The 19,342-nt window shown below is 39.9% G+C and overlaps 1 pseudogene; it reads left to right on the forward strand.

Annotated features, from left to right (window-relative positions):
* The first annotated feature begins 7 nt into the window (after positions 1–7).
* LOC119056193 (heat shock cognate 71 kDa protein-like) lies at positions 8–13,384 on the forward strand (annotated as a pseudogene).
* Positions 13,385–19,342: the final 5,958 nt, after the last annotated feature.

Below are 19,342 nucleotides of genomic sequence, written 5' to 3' on the forward strand. Positions count from 1 at the left end.
TGAGACAATGAACGGCATGTATCCAAAATGTGTTTATCGGATGCTTCCCTGCTCACCTGGAATCAGGTGCGGTGAGTGCTGCTTTCTTGGGAAGGAGCATCGCCTGGAAGCCTTGCTGCCCTTGCTGCCCTTCCTGTGAGCTGGCGGAGGACCGGTGGGGCAGCCACACCTAGAACTGCCATCTGTGCATGGCTAGAGGAGCAGTGATGCTACTGCATCCTGGGAATGTCACACCCAGGAAGCAGGAACTGGGGTTTTGCACAGGCGCTTCTTCTGATGTTCCCTGTTCTCCTCTTCTGGTGAGGGAGGAAGGAGATCCTTAGTGAGAGGCATGTTTTCGTGGGGAGGTCGTCACCACTGAAAAGGTGTTCTCCTTTATTTCTAACTAAGGAGGTAGAACATAACAGCAGTTGGGAGTTCCTCTGAGCTGAAACAGCCAATGTACGTTCTTGCTTGGCTTTTTCTGGTCCTCTGGCTCCTGGTGAGCCTCTCTGCAAGCAGGGTCCTCCCAGAATTGGGACAAAGGGAAATAATTTTGCCACATTAACTATCCTTTTATACTTGGGGCTACAATCCCCATTTCACAGATACTTACCTCAGTCTTCTATGATCCTTTCTTTAAGGAAATGTTGGGTGTTTCCTTAAAGGAAAGGAACATTGAACCAACTCAGCTTCTGTGAGGCCATGTCCCCCTCCACTGGGGGCACTCTTTCCCTGCAGAGATGTAATCTAACTGGGCCACAGGGAAAGGCAGCCAAAAGTGACATCTATATTTAAACATGAAGGAGAGAGAGAAAACATCTCAGACCCACAAGTACTGAGGACTCACTGTCTGTTTCCTAAAGGGAGGAGGTGAGCATGGAGCCTGAAGGGTGAGTGACAGGAAACCTGGCTTGGATGGGAGGACTGAGAAGGACTGCTTTCTGAATGCACTTCAAACCTCCTTATGACTGCTGCCAACTGCAGGATAGTGGCTGATGGAAATCATATGTCTGTAAGTCATCCAAACAAAAACTCCTTCTTTGTGTTAAATGTTATTTGCAATGGAAATATCTTGTAAAGAATTAAACATTAAGAGACATAATGAGCAAACCAGTATAAATAAGATACACAGCATCAACAATGTCTTTATCAATGATAAAGTTTTGTTCAAAGGTGCAGCATTATGGAAAATAAATATGTTAATGCACACTGATAGTGTAGTTTATAATATTTGCAATATAGAAATCTTTAATGATATAAAAATGTTATAGTGTATGTCCAAGCAATTTTCTCTTCAAGACATAATATGCCCCCTATTCCCAAATCTGCAACATAGATTAAAAAAATTGTTAGGCCCAATGAGTGCACGATCACTCTTACATTTTATTTATTTATTTGTTTATTTATTTAGGTGCTAATTCTAGATAGCTTTATTTAGGCCATTACACTTTCCACTTTACAATACAGTGCTTATAAAGTGCTTTATTTCCTTTCCCTGTGCACATAGTCCATGTTCAAGTGTCAACAATACTCGATTTCATTATACAGCATCTCAACTTTTAAAACTGCTTGGAATTTGCTACGAATGTGGGTCCTTCAATATTTTGTGTGGAACAATGCTAAATCTATGCAAGAGGTCGGCTTAATCGACCTCTTCAATGGTGGGCCCTGAGGAGACACCCACATAGAGGGGCTCCCCCACCAGGGAAGCCCCCAAGCTTTCCTCCTGGCATGCATCTTGTTCTCTCGTGCAGCTTAGTGAAGATTGGGTTGCAAACTTTTTCCAGCTCTTTCTGCTGGTGTTCCAATTATTCCTTTTCTGTAGTCTGGTTCTTCTCAAGCCAGTTAATGATTTCATTGCCCTTGTCAACAATCTTCTGTTTGTCTTCATTGATCTTGCCTTGAAGTTTTTCATCTTCAACAGTTGCTTTCATGTTGAATGCACAGGATTCAGCTGAATTTTTGGAAGATACATACCTCGTCCCACTGCTTGCAATATATATGAAGGAATATATATATGAAGGAACCCAAAATACTTAATTTGAAAGAGCATAAGCACCTCCATGTTCATTGCAGCATTAATTGCAATTGCTCAGATATAGAAGCAGCCCAAGTGTCCATCAGTAGATGAGTGGATAAAACAACTATGGCATATTTACCCTATGGAATACTACCAGGCTGTAAAAAAGAAGAAAATTTTACCCTTTGTGATAGTATGGATGAAATTGGAGAACATTATGCTGAGTGATATAAGCCAGTCAGAGAAAGACAAATTCCATATGATTTCACTCATATGTGGAATCTAATGAATAAACTAAACTAACAAATAAATTTAGGACAAACCCATATATGGAGAGCAGAATGACAGCTAGTGGGCTGTCATTCTATCTCCATGACAGGTTAGGGGAGAGAGGGGTTGAGCAAAAAGGAAAAAGGATGAATGGATGTGGACAACAGTGTGGTGACTGCAGGGGGGAGGAGGTATAAGGGACTAAAAGGTAAAATATTTGAGGTAAAATCTATGGGTGGTGATACTCACTTAGGTGGAGAAGACTTTGACAACTGAATGGTCAACCATTTCATTGTAGAGTTCACGTGCAAGCACTAGAAGGACATCAGTGAGAATAAGAGGGCTGGCTGTTCTTCACCTTTGAACTGCTTTTGTCAATGTGCTAAGTGTATTTTCTCTTCCAGCACCAAGGCCAGTGTTGATATTGAGTCACTCTGTGAAGGGATCAACTTCTATACCTCTATCACCCATGCCCAATTTGAAGCACTGAATGCTGACCTTTCCCATGGCACCCTGGACCCTGTAGAGAAAGTCCTTTGTGGTGCCAGGCTTGACAGATCTTGGATCCATGGTATTGCCCTGGTGGGGGTTTACCTGTATCCCCAAGGTTCAGAAAAATCCTGCATGACTTCTTCAGTGGAAAAGAGCCAAACAAGAGCATCGGCCCTAATGAGGCTGTTGCTTATGGGGTAGCTGCCCAGGCAGCTTTGCTCTGTAGAAACAAATCTGAAAATGTTCAAGATTTGCTGCTGTTGTCTGTCACTGCTCTTTCCCTCAGCACTGAGACTGCTGGTAGAGCCATGGCTGTCCTCATCAGGAGAGATAATACAATTCCTACCAAGCAGACACAGTCCTTCACCACATACTCTGACACCCAGCCTGGGCTGCTGATTCAGGTTTCTGAAGGTGAGTGTGCCATGACCAGGGATAACAACCCGCTTGGCAAGTGTGACTTTGATTACAGTAATGTGCCACTTAACCATGGACATGCCTTCCTTGAAATTCATTGTTAGGTGATTCTGTCATTGTGCGAACGTCACAGAGTGCACTTCCTCACACTTAGATGGTACAGCCGGTACTCAGCTAGGCTATGTGGGAGAGCCTAGTGCTCTAGCTACAAGCCTGCACTGCATGGTACTATACAAAACAGCATGAGGTTAAATCAAGTACAAGAGAAAGTGATGCCATCAAGACATGAGGTAAGTATGAGATGTACGAGGCTGCGGCCCATGTAACACGGCATGATGCTTTACAGAAAAATTTTCACAGGCATACCTCCTGCACCTTGTGGTGTTCTTCAGATTGAAGGCACTTTTGATAGAGATGCCGGAGGCATTTTTAATGTGACTGCTGTGGATAAGAGTACAGGAAAAGAGAACAAGATTACCATTGCTACTGATGAGGGTCATCTGTGCAAGGAAGACATTGAGTACATAGTCCGGGAAGCTGAGTGATACAAAGCTGTTAAATTTCAAAGGCTATTTGTATTGCAAGTATTAGAAGTGGTTTAAAAAATTACATTGTGCAACTGATTAGTGTTGATTAGTAGCCCCTGTCAGCATATCAAAACAAGGCCTGTGAAGGTGAACAAATGATGCACTTATATTTGCAATGTGGTTCCCACATTGGGTGGCTGCTTTGGAAAACCAATAAACAAATCAGCAGGTTATGAAAACAAGGAAATCTAGTGGTTTTGCTAGGCAGTTTATCTAGTGTTCAGTTTTAGAAATTTTGATGTTAGTAGATTCTGGTCAGTTGACTGGTACCTGCTGTGTCAACAAACACCTTCAACCAAGGATAGGAGAGAACTCAAGGTCAGCTTTAGCTTCAGATATGAGACTTGGCTAAGAAACTGTGAGTCCACAAACATGTTGCTTGCATTTTAAAAATGGTGAGTCTCGTTCTGTGTTGCACTTCAAACAAGGACCTTGTCAGTACAAGAGTGGAATGTGTCACCTGCCCACTTTGCACCCTGAGGGGCTTTTCTGGTTCTCTTCTTGAGCCTGGAAAATCATAAAGCTGAGTAGACAGTACTGATAGGTTGAACCCTACTCCCTCCTTTCATTTGCATGAAGAGAAATGGGAATAAAGGGACTGGAAGTGTGGAAGGAAGTATCCTGAGTGGAGCAGGATGGCCAGTAAGAAGGGGATCAGGTTTCTCTCCCTCAGGCACTGTTAGCATTTGATTACAGTCATGTGCCACTTAACCATGGACATGCCTTCCTTGAAATTCATTGTTAGGTGATTCTGTCATTGTGCGAACATCATAGAGTGCACTTCCTCACACTTAGATGGTACAGCCGGTACTCAGCTAGGCTATGTGGGAGAGCCTAGTGCTCTAGCTACAAGCTTACACTGCATGGTACTATACAAAACAGCATGAGGTTAAATCAAGTACAAGAGAAAGTGATGCCATCAAGACATGAGGTAAGTATGAGATGTACGAGGCTGCGGCCCATGTAACACGGCATGATGCTTTACAGAAAATTTTTATAAGTTAAGCGTACACTCTAAAATGATGGTGAAAGCATATGATAGTAAATACGTGAACTAGTAACATGGTCATTCATCATTACCAGATATTTTGAAGTCTACATAATTGTGTGTTCTATACTTTTACATGAGTCGCAGTGGGGCAGGTTTGCTTACACCAGCAGCACCACAGACAGGTGAGCAATGTGCGATGCTCTGACTTTGTGAGGGCTACAGATTTTTCAGCTCTGTTAGGACCTTGCGGGACCAGCACAGTGCATGTGGTCTGTTGTTGACTGGCACTTTGTGATGTGTGCACGACTGTAGTGGCAATAACCCTGGTGGATCAAGACAATGGATGAATGATCCCCCTGAAATGCTTCAAATGAGCCTTTAAAAAAACAGCTTCTTTATCCTCTGGATTTCAAAGTTTTCATTACAAATGCCAGCAGTCTTAAGATCTAATATTATAACATCAATGCCTTAAAAAATTTAATATGTGGTTTTATAACAGCTCTATTCGCTCCTCCCTTTAAGGAGCATCCATAAAACCACTGTGTGAGTTGGCTAATGAGTTTTCTTCCTCTGCCTTTTCTGTGCCTTCATGATTTAGGGCTCCATTAGTTTCCCAAGGCTCTGGATTTATAGGCAAGTTTAATTGTTTCCAAGTTTGAGTTTATGTTGGGTGGCTGCAGAGCCAATACTGGGAGCCTTGCCCTCCCTGTTACTTGCATGCCAAATGCCGTTTTTCATTGAGCTATATGTTACCGCTCCTTGCTGTGTGTCATGTGGGTAGGGCCAAGCCATGCCGTGCAGCAGGCTACTTTGCTCCTGCTCTAGTAATGTTGTGTGAGTGCTGCAAAGACCTTGCTTCATTTATTTCTTCGCATAGGCTAATATGCATAGCATTCTTATCAAATGTAATCACCAACAGACTTGCCCAAAAAGCCAATTAAATTTCCCCGTATTTTGTGCAGGAGTCCATTTTAATAAGGCCACATAGCGTGTTCACGAGTACTTGAGAAAGGAGAAAGATTAAATCTGATGAAGGACACCAAAGAGACTGCCTAACGTCACGGAATGGGGAGATTTGTGAAGGATTATGAAGCAAAACCTGTGCTCTAGCTGATACTGAACATGCCTCTTTACTGCTGGGTGCAGTTTGAAATTCACTCCATGGTGTTTCACCTCACTCAGTGCAGCCTGCTGTGATCTATCCATTTATAATTTATTTATGCAAATTCTTAATGCAAGTCCCAGTTGACCTGCTGAAAAAGCAATCATTTCCTTGCACCAATGAAACTTTTTGCTCTTCTAGCAAATAGTGAAAATATTTTTAGTGTCTCAGGAATGTAATAAATTGCTATTGTTCACATCTTATATCCCTTGATACATTATATTACTGATCACAAAGATTTATAAGTGTTACAAATGAGGGCATTTTGAAGATGATTGTTGTAAGTGTAATCATATTCTTGGAAAGCAAAAATTCTTTTCTAGGTATTTTGATTGTATTAGAAATCAGAAAATAGAGCATTAAGTGGAAAATATAGGTAATTAATATGTTTAGGTTGCTTTAGCCCATTTTGGTTTATTTTTATGTGTTTATTGTTTGTTTTTCTAATCTATTTTCCCCATGTTAAAAGCCTACTAATATTCTTCAGTGGAGAAAAGCAGAACACATTTTGGGACCCACTGATACAATATAAGGATGGGGAAATTTACTGATAAATTTGGCCTGAGTATGGAATAGTGAGAGGAGTTTTCTAAGATGATGTTAGAGATGTAGAATCATCGCACAGTTCATTATTTTGATTTCTACTAATACTAGCTTGTTTGCATTTACAGGTAAGTAAACTATTGCTACTGCAAATATATATCATGTACATTATATAGAACAAACATGTACCATTCTAAATTCTATATCTTATATGTAAATAAAAATAATGAGCTTAGTTTAGAGAAATGTAAATCTCTCTTTTCATATAATAGGAGTGGATCTTTAGGTGAACATGAGAGAGAATCAAAAACCATCTGGGAATTAAATATGCCTTAGCAATATAATTTCATGCCAGCCTCTCATAATGTATAGCAATACATCTCACAGAAGCAATGGGCCACTATACAGAGCCTTGTCACAACCCCTAGAGTTGTCCATCGTGTAGCTTTTTGTACCTTGCTGCAGTGATATCCTTGTGGTTCTGCTGGGGTAGAGTCCACGGCACCCAGTTCCTGTTGCAGGGGAGCACTCTGTGGTGAACACAGCATGGCATCACGGGATCTGTGGCCACTCATGTAAATCCCAAGGTGGTTTACAGGATTGCATAAACCAGGACAAACCTTTGCCAAGCTGTGAAACCCTCACCGTGTCTTTGCACAGAGACCCTTTCCTCTATCTTGTCACCATCTGCACATATGCCCTGGGCTCTCATCAGGCTGAACTGCCAATGGCATAAGATGAGACCTCCTTGGAGCAGTACGTGCATTTAGATAGAGACTTGGACTTAGAGAGACCTTGCTTCTAGGCTTCACTGGCCTAGTTTATTATTTTGTTTGTTTAGGCTCCACCCAGCTCCCTGAGACTCCATTAACCATGAGCTTGCTTATGTGTAACTGTGACATTAATCATAGGTACAGACTCTACTTTGTAACAAAATATTCATGGGGGGAAAAAGAATCCTAAATTAACTCCCTAATCCTTAACTAACTCCCACCCCCATCTCAAGCCCTGGCTTCCAGGCCCGGTCTGCTAAAGGTTGTAGTTTTCCCGCCTTTACCATTTACTTGCCCAACTCAAGTCCCCGGGTGGTGGTGGATGTCAAAGAAATAGGAGTGCGCCTACCTCTGGGCTCTGCAGGTCCTGCCTGAATAACTCCTCCTCTCTGGTGCCGTCCTTGTCCCCAGCTTGCTTCCTGGGCACATCCTGTCTTGACAACTGTGATGACTGGGAGATAGGAGGGCGACCAGAGGAAGCGGAACACTGGGAGCCAACAGACCTGCCATTAACTAGCTGGGCAAATTTGAGACACTTGGTTACGGTTTTATTTTCCCCTCATCTAAAAGGTGGGTATACAGTACTTTCCTTGTGAGGCTGCCGTGAGGAAAAATAGAGACACACAATCAGAAAGTACCCAGAACAGAGGAGTGCTCAGCAAAGGTCAGTTCGTCGCCCCCTCCCTGTTATAGGTCAATTCGGGTAACCAGGAGGGAGGTGGACTGCTACCACCTGGGGTGAGGACACTTCTTTAAGAGGTGACCCCGATGGTCAGCAGGTGCAGTCCTTCCAGTCCTGCGCATTAGGTGTTGAGACCAGCTCTACCTGTTTCAATGCTATTTCCTCCTTATTGTCAATTTAAGAGAACTGATTTCTTAGGTTCCTTTTGTCTTTATTGTTTTGACGTGTGTGTGTTTGTAAGTCCATTCCAAGGAAAAGCTTTCCAACCTCTGGAATTTCCCCTGCATGGTGCGCCATAAATACCCACAGTATGAATTCTGATATGTCCTTCAGTGCTGATGTCTGATGCTGACACGCACACCGTAAGTTGTGATCTGATACCGCCTTTCCTCCGCACTGGCTCAGATAGCGAGGCCGATTGTTTCATTTGCAAACCGGGGACCATGCACATGAGATGACAAAGGGAAGACAGAGAATAAACAGCTGATATGGGTTTGCAGTCACAGTCACTTTTGTTCATTCGAAAAAATGTTAATTTTTTATAATAGTAGTTGTTAACCTTGGCGGTGCATTAAAACCACCTGGGGAGCTTTTAAAAAAATCTCGATGCTGAGGTCTAGGCACCATTTCATAAAATCGAGATATCTGGGGCGGGACCAGGGCTTCCTGTTAAAGCAGCAGGGGTGGAGAACCTCTACTTTTTAAAGTGCAGACAGGTGGGACTGTTCACGGCAGTCATCGTAACATAATTGAGAATCATATTTGTGGTTCAGACAGCTTAGAGCAGTTACATAACTGAAGAGAGTTAAGGTGGTAAAACTATTTTTAAATAAGAGATATTGGAATGTTTGTCATTTTACCAGTGTCTTTTATGTATTCTCCAACTTTCAAATCTTGATTATAAAATACTGTTGCTGATTCTGTTGCTCAGCGAACCCATAAAACAAAAAGGTTCCTTTTTAAAAAATTAAAATAATTGTAATTTTTGGGCTAAGCTGTATGTAGGTTTATTGAATAATTTTTATCTCCTTCGAATTTACACGGGAGAGTTTGTGGTAGATTATATAATTTAACTTTTTTTCCTGATGACAGTATAATTAGCAATAGAAAATTATATAGATTTTATTTGTAAAGCTTGATGATTTGATATACATGTACACTGTGCAATAATAACCACAAATTAACGAACATATCCGTCACCTCACATAGGTACCTTCTTTATTTAGTTTTGGTTGGAGGAGCTATTGTGAAAACATACCACCCAAGTGCTTGCTCTTTATTAGACATGTGGCACAATGCTCTTGATTGGTGTCCCTAAATTTTAATATTCAGTCGCAGCACACAGGGATCTTGTTACAAGTGCAGGTTGCAATCAGTAGGGCCCGAGTCACTGCATTTGCAGCAACCCCGCCCATGGCACTAATGATGCTCCCAGGAACCTGTTCCGTGACTCTTCAAGGGTTCTGTTTCTAGCTACCATTTACCTTGAGGAACATAATGCCTTCATGGTGAAGTGGCGTCTTTATTGTTCATCCTTGGTAGTTTTTTTCTTTAGTGTTTCTTTCTTTGATATTAATATAGCCACTACTGATTGCTTTTGATTACTATTTTCTCTTACTTTTCTACCTTGTAAACCTCTCTATGCCTTTATATTTAGAGTGAGTTCCTCATATAATTTACTATTGCTTTTTAATGTAATCAGGTAACCTGTGTCTTTTAAGTGGGATGCACTGACCATTTATATTTCATGTATTTATTGGTATGGTTTGATTTAAATCTTCTGTCTTACTAGTCTTCTAGTAAGTTTGTTCCATCTGTTCTTCATTTCCCCCTCTTTTTCTGCCTGCTTTGGATTGAGTATCGTTTATGGTCTCATTTTTATCTCCAACATTGGCTTATTAGTTACAACTTGTTCATTTTCCCATCCATGGGTGCCCTAGGGGGGCCGAGATGGCCCATGACCCTTCAGCCTCACTTGACTTTTGAGAGGCTTCTTCCTGACTGTAGGGCTGTGACTTCCCTTTTTTTAGAGCATTTACTTCAGAAAACTTGTAGTTGTAAATCTCTCCTCTGCCCCTTTGAGTTGTCATTCTTTCTTAAGGACCTGGGAGCCATTCCATTGAAATGAAATCATCAAGAAAGATGGGGTCCCTTTCTCCCAGTCTCTGCGGGAGGGTAGGAGCCTATCTTCCATAAGCTATGATTAGCAAACAGAGATGGCTTATTCACATTGACAGATCTCCCTGCTGATCTCCAGTACTTTCCAGTACTCCCTCCAGTACTTTCTCATCTCACCCCAGCATTTAAAACCCCCCTGCCTTTTGTTTCAACAAAGTTGATCTCAATCTCTTTCCCTATTGTAGTAGTCTTGAAAACAGTCTCCCATGCTATTTTTTAAAGTATTTATTTATTTATTTATTTATTTATTTTTAGATGGGGAGGGAGGGAAAAGGAGAGGGAGAAAAACATCAGTGCGTGGTTGCCTCTCCCACACCCCCTACTGGGGACCTGGTCCACAACCCAGGCATGTACCCTGACTGGGAATCAAACCAATGACCCTTTGGTTTGCAGGCCAGTGCTCAATCCACTGAACCACACCAGCCAGGGCCAATGTTATTTTTTAATGTGCCCGTGCAATGGTCCTTTTACAAGAATTTACAATATGCCTTTTTGCTTATCACAGTCTGCTTTCAAATGATATCACTTCATGTATAAGAACCTTACAATCTCTCCCTCTCATCCTTTCTGCCCCCGATGTTACATACTTTACTTTTATATGAGTTATAAGCTTCATAACACACTGCGACTATCTTTGCCTTCATCAGTTCATTTTTAGAGTGATTAAAATGAAAGAAATGACTTTGACTTTTTCCATTTTCTTTTATCTTCATTTTTTAAATGTAAAACAAAGTTTGCATCTGCTGCTGTACCGCTTTTCCTTTATGAAGTTCTTTGAACATTTCTTGCAGAACATTTCTGCTGGCATTTCCCAGCTTTTGTCATCCAGAAAGTTACGAGTTTGCCTAAATTTTTTGTTGGGTATAAAATTCTGGGTTGTCAGCTTCTTCTTTAAAACTCATTTAATTATGAGTTCTAATTATGAAAAATAAACGGAAAACCCATTTATCTTTTCCAACAGGCAGGGGCTTTTTGATAAAACCAGTACTCTCAGAGCTAAAGGGCTGGACACAGTGGACTCCTGGCCTCTTCCAGGGTCTGCAGGGCGCAGAGGGCCTGAGACACCCTCTGTGTAAGGTCGACCACCCCGTATGTTACAAAGGTGCTTCGATGAAAACTCTGGGAGTGTTTCCTGAAAGGTAAGAGGATAATCTGTGCCAGTGCAGAATAACAAAGATCTCTTCAATTCCAGATCTCTAATAAAGGTTATAATTTCACAGTTCCTCTGGCATTTTCTGACTTTTAGAATGGGGGCCCTTCATCTTTCCTCAAAACTTACTACATATTCATGGAAGCAGAACATAGGATTTTTCTAATTTACTAAAACAAAACCTTATTGTTAATGTGCCATAAGTCTCTTTATGTTTCTCTTGCAGATCAGAACCTCTTGTTTTAAGCAAAAAGAAAATAATTTTCTCTGTAAAATGTTTAGCTTTCATCACATTAATGACTGAGTTTGTATAGATATATTTTACTTAAACCAATTGTATTTATTTTTTATGAGTGCTGTAACAAATTATCACAAACTCGGTGACTTACAATATTAGAAATGTATTCTCTCACAGTTCTAGAGGCCAGAAGTCCAAAATCAAGGCACCGGCAGGGCTGTGTTCTCGCTACAAGTTGTTGGAGAGGATTTTTCTTTATCTTCCAGCTTCTGGCAGCTGCTGGAGTTGGCTGCTGGTCACCTAACTCAACCTCTGCCTCTTTCTTTACATCACTTTCTCTCCTCTCCAGTCTCTGACCATCTTCTCTTCCAAGGACACTTGTAATAGCATTTAGGGCCCACCCACATAATCCAGGATAACCTCCTCATTTCAAAATTCAAAACTTAATTACCCTTATCCATACAAAATAGCACTTACAGTTTCTAGGTATCTGTGTATCCCGTCCCGATAGTACCCAATGTCTTTGGGTGGCTATTACTCAATCTACTACTTCAGTGCCTTTTAACTTTACTGCATGCAATTGTGTTAAAACACACTGTTTCTGTAAAGAATTAAGGAGGCATTTCACAGCTGAAAGAAATGGTGGCATTAGAGGTCTTTGATTTGGTGCTTTAATTAATCATAATCATAGTAATAAAGCTAATACTTACTGAATATTTGCAATTCGACGGGCCTGAGAGAACTTCTACTGAAAAGATGGTCTGAGGACCAGCAGCGTCGAAATACTTGGGAGCCTGTGAGAAATATGTAGTCTTGGTTTGACATCATACCTCCTCAATCAGAATCTACATTTTACCAAGATTTCTACTGATTTGCCTGAATATTATAGTTTGAGAAAGTTCTTTCCTGAATTAATTAACCCTCATAAATATCCTATAATGTGGCTATTATTGTTGGCACCTAGCATTTTACAGCTGAAGAACACAAGGCTTAGAGAATCTGGGTAACTTACCCAAAGCCATTTAATTAGCAGGTGTGGATCCTGTAATCCACTTGCCTTTTCCCAGAAGGTACCGTTCACCATCTATGATATACAGCAAACAATGGAGGTTCATTCCTTAGGAACACAGGGAAGCAATACCTTCCAGCAGCCTTGTAAGTCCCAGGAGTTTCTGGTGTTCTCCCAGCTAGCCAGTTACCCAGTAGCAGCTCGATGGGACTTTCTATAAACAGCATTCCTATGCATATATCCTAGATAAACTCTGTAGACTTGCTAAAAGCATCAGTTAGACATTTGCTTGAGTATTGGTTAATGAAATCATTTTTATTTTGCAGAAAATTAAAAAGTGCCAATAAGAACGAGAATAAAATTACAACCCCCACCCTCTGCCTCCTGTTCATTTGCATAGATGTAGAAACCAACAAGCAGATCCTGCATCGCAAGAGGGTGGAGACCACTTTACAGTCTATGAGGCAGTCACTGTGCTCTGTGGCACTTTCTCCTGATAACTTTATGTTCACTGACTTAAATTAATAATTTCTCAGAAGGTTATACTGGGTATGATGCTTCTAGGTGACATGAAGATTCCCTCTACTCTTCTTTATCTGAGCATCAAAGATCATTTTCAGCTCAGACCTCCTTCCATTCTGATTATAGTTATGAATTCCCCATGTTATGTTTATTCGCAAAAAGATACTCTTCTTAAAACAAATATTGATAAATAATTCTCAAGCATTATTTATAAAGATTTTATTTTAGACTTATTCTATAATTTGGAGGTGACAGTAGGAGAGAAAAAAACAGTATTTGCCACACTGGCCACATTTTACTCACAGTACCTCATTTATGAACCAGAACAACCTTATAAGCTAAAAATACTATCTTCCTTTTACATATGAGAAAAAACTTAGGCTTAAAATAGTTAACTTGGCCAGGGTCAATGTGAGGGTCAGTGAGTGGTGTAGCATGCCTGGCTGCAAGTTTATGTTAACCTGGGTGCCCAGGTGTCCACTGCCCCCTGCATCAGTCTTGGTCTTTATCAACTCACCCTGTAGTTTGATTGGAGAGAAATGTTTATCAGTTGCTCCTCGACCTTCAGATTGACACAGGGTTGGGGAGTCCTGCTGCTCATTTCTCCGCAGTGCTTTTGCTTTGCTAAGTTACAGCCAGAGGTTGCTTGTTAACTTAATGAAAAAAAAATTCTACTCCAAGGAGAGAATGATAGTATAGTTAGTATTTTTAATTCAAGAACAAAGATATTCTTACAGTGTTAGAAAGGAAAATATGGAAGCTGAAATTTTACATTTGTGCTTAAAATATAAAAACCCTGATTTGTCAATTACACCTCAGTAAAAACAATGATGAATTCTCCCTAAAGACTGCTCTATTGGTTCACCTCACTCTTCATTCACACATATTTGTTTACTGATCATATTTGATTTGTTTTCTGTTTTTCTCAGATCTAAGGTTTACAAAATCTTTATTAAAGAGGATTTATCTTTTTCATAAAAAGGTTTACCTCGAAAAAATAAGGCCACAGTTTTTGAAGAGATCCGCCATATTGGGAAAGTTAGGTCTCTTCTGGAGTGCCTCACTGTTGAGAACATCTGAGATTTTGATGGACTGTGATGTGAGCTCGCAGCTAAGCAGTTTGGAATCCTTTCCCACTGGTGTGAAGGTTCACACTGAAAGATGGGGAACGATCTTCCAGCAGAAATCACAGCTGTGCGTTTGATTTACTTGTATTCCCCCAGGTATGCAAAAATGTGATGTGAATTCAATCTCCCTAAAAGAAAAAGAATGCACACATTTATCTCAAGCAGGAAAAAAAAAGCAATGTGAATCCATATGCTCTGGATTTCCTTGATTAGACGTTTTTGAAGCCATGTGGTAACTTACAAAAAGCAACTAAGCCCAAGTCCTTTTTCCATAAAGCTTTTAGTATCATTTGTACAGTAATTATGTTCCCCATTTTGAACTTATAATTATACTTATAATACAAATTGCAATCTGGTTTTTTTTTCCTTGCCTCTGAAGATTGAGTTAGAACTGGCTGAAACTCTAACTTAAGTGTGGTGTGAAACCCAATGTTTCTTGCAGTTTTTCAGTTTATGGTTTAGTCAACTGGCTTTGATTTCTCCATCTTCCTCCATTTGACTACTTGTGTCCAGTGCTTTGTCTTCCCCGACAGTGGTTCTTTTCCTTAATTTTCCTAAAACTAATAACATACATTTATTGTGTGTAGTAGAATTATGCTGAGGAGTTGGGTAATGTGGTAGAATAACAAACTATAACCCACCATAGAAATTAAAATTGAACAGATGTTTCTGCTACAAAACATTTTTAGCCATTTTCTACACCTCCTATTTTCTACCTCTCATCTGTTTGCTTGGTCTCCATGCCTGACCCTCCAGCCCCAATTAATTTCAGGTATTATTTTTTTGAATATATTTTATCCTCTCCTTCTTGTGCTTCATTATACATTTGTGTATTTAATGATGCCCACATTGTTCTGAGGTTTTGTTCTTTCTAGTTTTCAGATTTTATAATCTCTATTGACCTGTGTGCAAGTTTTCTGATTCTTTCTTCTGTCACCTTAAATCTGCTTTTGGACTCCGGACTCTGTTATAGATTGAATTATGTAAAGACTTAAATCTTCAGTACCATATACTGTGACCTTATTTGGAAAGAGGGTTATTACAGATGTAATTAATTAAAATGTGGTCATGCTGGATTAGGCTGGGGCCTTAATCCAATGTGACTGGTGTCTTTATGGAAAGGGGACATTTGAACATAGACAGACTCACATACGGGGAGAATGCCAGGTAACAGACAGTGAGGGCAGAGATCAAGGAGATGGAGAGGTCAAGGAACACCAAATGTTGCCAGCAAACCAAAAAATCTGAGAGAGAAGCAAGGAACATTTCTTGCCCACGATCCTCAGAAAAAACCAACCCTGTCAACACCTTAATCTCAAAATTCTGGACTCTGCATCTGTGAGACCATACAGTTCTGCTGTTTAAGCTGCCCAGTTTGTGGTACCTTGTTATGGAAGCCCTAGCAAACTAATACACACTCCTTTAGTGATTTAAAAAAAAATTTCAACTAAAAACATTCCAGAATTAACTTTTCCATCCAGTCACAGGCAGTGTTGGACAACTGCTAAGGGTCAGGAAGTAGTGAAGGAGACAGAAGAATTAGGCGAGAGCTTTTTCCAATGGACATTCTTCCACTTGGATACAGGAGGAGTGGAGAATAAGTACCCATTAATAGTTACCTGAATAAAGTTGTTCTTAAAACTGAAAATGACCAGAGTGTTAGGAATTCTTCCACAAATACCCTTATTTTGCTGTGTATAATATACACTTTTTTGCCCAAATTTTTGAAGTGGAAATAAGGATGCAAATTATATATGGGTATTACTAACTCTGTATCTATATAAATGTTTTTAGTTCTTTTATTTATGCTTATGCATTAAAAGTGTAACTCTAGAAAGCAGTAACAATATCCATATGCAAAAGAATACCCTGGAATATGATAATTGGTTTTGTTTCTAAATATAAAAAATTAAAAATTGAGTTAAAAATTAAAACAAAAATTATTTTTTCTTGAAAGTTTGGGCCAAAAATACGGGTGCCAATTCTACACAGGAGCACATTATACATGGCAAAGTGTGGTAGCAGCCAAAGGCAGGGATGTGATTGTAGACAGAGCAGACTGGAAGACTACTGTTGGTTGCTGTAAAATAAAGCCATTCCCTGATACCCAGATCAGCATTTAGGTGACATTTACATGCCAGATCGTGTCCCTATCTTTCATGTGAGGTAAGCACAAATAGCCCTAACTTGCTTGTGAAAGTAATTCATGGACTCTCTTCATTTACTTATTTCACATCATCATTTATTGATGCTATTTATGCTTTCCCCCATCTCGGTTCTCTCACTGGTGGTAATATTATTCAAGTTAATTCTCATAAATAAATTATTCCAACAATGGATTAAGTATAAATTAGTTGACATAATTGTGCATTTATTTTGGTAAATACAGAATGTGACATGAAGTATTTTATGCTAACATAAGCTCTTGGTTTCTCTGATCATTAAATTTTTCTGAATAATAACAAATCATATCCTCCTCATTATCCTTCCGGTTTCTTTAAACTCCATGAATTTCAATAGGAAATAATGAAGAGGAATAAAAAGTTTTCTTAACCACAAACTGGGCAGCTTAAACAACAGAGCAGAAAGCACAGATATTTTTAATTGAAAGTATTTTTTCACTTCCATCAGTAGACCATTTTTTTTGCCTTAATTCTGAGGGACAGTATAGTCATTTAAAGAAATTCGACCTTTGAAAATTGCTAACTCCTTTCCATTCCCTAATTCAAAATTATTTGGGGGCTCAAATTCCATTCCAAGGCTAAAACATTATATTCCAAAGCTATGTTATGATGCATGAGAAGGATTCTTGATCATTGTCTTCATTTTCTTTCTCTTTTTATTTTCTTCCTCATCTTTTCTGCTGTCCCTCTGACTTGTCTTTCCTCCCCTTCCTTCTTCACTCCTGCAATGAATTTGTTGGTACCAGTCCTTAGCCCAAGACCCTGAAGAGAAAGAGCCTTTTTCTTGAAAATTCTAGCAGAGCCCTTAGTCCTGTCCTGGCTTGTGTCACATCCCCATGTATGTGAAGTGGCCTGAAGGATGTGGCTGTGATGGGCCAGGGCTTGGCTGTGAAGAGTAGCAGTGGTGAGTGACGTGGGCTGAACAACAGGGAGCAATGATTCCTGAAAGCATCGGTGGCTTTATCTTACTGAAAAAATGGAGGGAATGGATGCTGGCAAGAACTATGAAGTATCTCTACTGTTGTGTGTGTGTGCGTGTGTGTGTTTACATAGATGATAAACTAAGAAAGTCTTTTCCCAATACAGGTATATAGTATTTTTAATCCTTTTGTAATTATACTAATGTGATGAGAATTTTGGGAGTATAAAGTATAAATATCTTTTGAATATATGTCTTAAAAATGAATAATTTTCAAAGGAATCATTTATTGAATAATTCATCCTATATCAAGTGAATTTAACAGACCTCTTTTTTGAACTCTGAACTTCCATGTACATGTTCAGGGCAAATAGAGGACTGGTCACTCCACACTTGCTACAGTCACTTCCTGTCCAGAGAGCTCCACGGCCTCTCTGGGTGTCTCCTCAGGTTGGCTCTCTCAGTCCCCAAGGAATCTGTGGGTCCTAGTAGCTGAAAGCTCAACTTGAGATCCTTTCTTTCTGCAGATCACTGGCATGGCCAGATTTGGATAACCAAGGACATTTATGCATTGATTTCCTTACCCCTGGGGTATTTAAAAAAATAATTGTGAAGCACACAGACTCTTCGAATCCACTTCAAATGAATACATAAGATTTTGGGCCAAATACAGCAAATAATATCAGTTGGGAGAATATCAGTTTAGATATTTTCAGACATAAGAAAGTAAATTAATTTAACATGAGAATACTAGGTAGGTATTCTGAAGTGGAAATAACACTAGATATGAAGTCAGAACATTTCTATTTATTGTCTGCTTTGCTTTGGGCTAGTTACCTAACTTCTAAACAGTGGTTTCCTTATACATGAAGTAAGGGTAGTACTGTGACTTGCAAGGTTATTTTGAAGATTAAATGAGACTTATTAAATATCTATTATCAAGCTGGCCATATGCTAACATTGCTGAGTCTGTGCTTAATTAGTTGTGACTCATCTTTAAAGCCCCCAAATTTCCCTCATAGATTGCCATAGCCAAACTGTTTCAATATAGGAAATACCTTAGTGTTGCTTGTTCATCTTAATAAAACATTCCGTACATCTGTTCCCAGCACTATCTATAGTGCTCCTCAGATCTAAGTCCAAGAATTCCAAGAGTTACTGGGGGAAATACATTGATAAAACTGTCACTGCTTAGCCCATAGAAGAAGCTATTAAAATGTATGTTATTTGAACAGATAGTCAAGACAATTGAAACAGGTGTTGGAAAATGTGGTAGATGGCCAGCAATAAATATTTTGGGTGTACACCCAATGGAAAATTAGTTAAAAGTTAAGTGTCTGTAGGGTTTATGCAAACAAATTGATTTCTGTCTTGTCTATTTTGTAGCAGTCTTGAAACAAGATTTCCTTTGTCATCACTCCCTGAAGAGCATTCCCACCCCGTCTAAGTGACAGGAATATTCCTGCAGTTTGAGATGGTGACAGGTCAGAGGTGGCCTCACTGTCAGGCCCTTCAGTGGCGCTCTTTCACTCGGGTGTTCATATTAAATTAAACGTACACATATTAGCACTTTCAAGGCAAATTTATGCATGTGGGAACTTCTGTATCTTTAAATACCACTTGGATGTGAATGTGAGCTTGGCATTTTTTGATCTAATTGTGGGAGACAGACTCAACTGTGGTTCCTAGGAGCCTCACCCCCTGGTGTTCTCTTGAGTCTGGGCAGGACCTGTGACTTGATTCTAACCCATAGAATGTAGCAGAGGTGACAGGGTCTTTTGTGATTACAATTCTACGGTTCTACAGTGATATTGAGTACAATTGTAATGCTGTCTTTCGAGAGCCTCTCTTTGGCTTTGAAGAAGTGGGTGGCTATGTTGGGGGAGCTCTTTTAGCAGGGAGCTCTGAATGGTCTCTAGCTGAGAGGAGTCTCTGCCCTACAAACAGTAAGAAAATGAGGCCCTGGGTCCTGCAGCCATCAGGAAATGAATGCTACCAACAAGTTGAAGAGCTTGGAAGTGGATACTTCCCCAGTTAAGGTTTTGATGAGACCATCGCCCCAGACAACATCTTGATTTTAGCCTTGTGGACCCTGAG

Source organism: Artibeus jamaicensis, unplaced genomic scaffold (genome assembly GCF_021234435.1).
Source record: "Artibeus jamaicensis isolate MK-2021 breed Jamaican fruit bat unplaced genomic scaffold, CSHL_Jam_final scaffold_369, whole genome shotgun sequence".
Lineage (NCBI taxonomy): Eukaryota > Metazoa > Chordata > Mammalia > Chiroptera > Phyllostomidae > Artibeus > Artibeus jamaicensis.